The 1084-nt window shown below is 42.3% G+C and overlaps 1 non-coding gene across 1 annotated transcript; it reads left to right on the forward strand.

Annotated features, from left to right (window-relative positions):
* The first annotated feature begins 279 nt into the window (after positions 1 to 279).
* LOC120582572 (5S ribosomal RNA) lies at positions 280 to 398 on the forward strand. Its single transcript, XR_005647593.1, has one exon. It is a non-coding gene; the product is annotated as a 5S ribosomal RNA (ribosomal RNA).
* The last annotated feature ends 686 nt before the right edge of the window (positions 399 to 1084 follow it).

A 1084-nucleotide genomic window follows, 5' to 3' on the forward strand; every position in this document is an offset into this window, starting at 1 on the left:
GTCAAAAGTAGATACCAGGATAGGGATTTGAGTGCAAGAAATTTTACTTGGGAAGTGACCCTAGGAAATATTATTAGGGGAATGGAAAAGTGGAACAAGGAAGGGTTTTTTATCAAGCTAGTTATCTCTGGGGGCCACTGGAGCTTAATGCCATCCACAAGGATACTCTGAGAGTTAGTGGAGAACAAACACCTTAAAGAACTGGGGTATTCGTTAGTTAAAGCCTATTTCCAGGGGCTAATCCCTGGAACTTTGGGCATGTTCAAGGTTAAAATTGTCATCTACAGCCATGCCACTCTGAACAAGCCCGATCCCATCTGATCTCAGAAGCTAAGCAGGGTCGGGCCTGGTTAGTACTTGGATGGGAGACCACCTAGGAAGACCAGGTGCTGTAGGCATAAAAAATAAAAACTAAGGGATTGTAAGCTGACAAGGTCCTTGCAATCTGTGAGGTCAATCAAGGGTTGCCTCACCTAAAAAAAAATTAAAAAATAAAAAATAAATTGTCTTCTGCTGCTAGAATAAGCCCTCAGGTAACAACAAGCAAAGTCATATAGCCAGAAGTCTGATGGCAGGCTGGTAAGGTGAGCACCAGAATTGGGGACAACACATTCTTAAGCTAATAGAATTCTCTGCCTCTTTCCAGTTTTATCAAAGACCACTTCCTATCAGTAGGGAGACAAAGAGAAGGAAGCCAAGGAGAGAGAATCCGCTCTCATCATTTTTTTAACATAGTGATTTTCAAGATAAAGATTCGGGAAGATTCTCAAGATGAAGGAAGGGGGAAGATCTCCAAGGGAAGACAAGTGGTATGAAAACATTCTAATAGAATGTCGCATGGGGCTAGAGTGTACTGCTCTTTGAGAATACAAATATAGAAAGAAAAGTTCAGGGAAATCTCACTGCCACACGTAGAAAAGAGAGCAGTGATCTCCAAGTTGATGAGCCTTAAGTAATAGACCTTTGGGACAGGCAGCAGGTCCTGAGAAGTTTGGTGGTTACCAAAGAGAAGGATGGGTTTTTAAAGATTGGGAAACACCGTCAGCATGAACGAGACCAAAAGGCTAAACACTATATGACCAGG

Source organism: Pteropus medius, unplaced genomic scaffold (genome assembly GCF_902729225.1).
Source record: "Pteropus medius unplaced genomic scaffold, Ma_sr-lr_union100, whole genome shotgun sequence".
In the NCBI taxonomy this organism is placed as follows: domain Eukaryota; kingdom Metazoa; phylum Chordata; class Mammalia; order Chiroptera; family Pteropodidae; genus Pteropus; species Pteropus medius.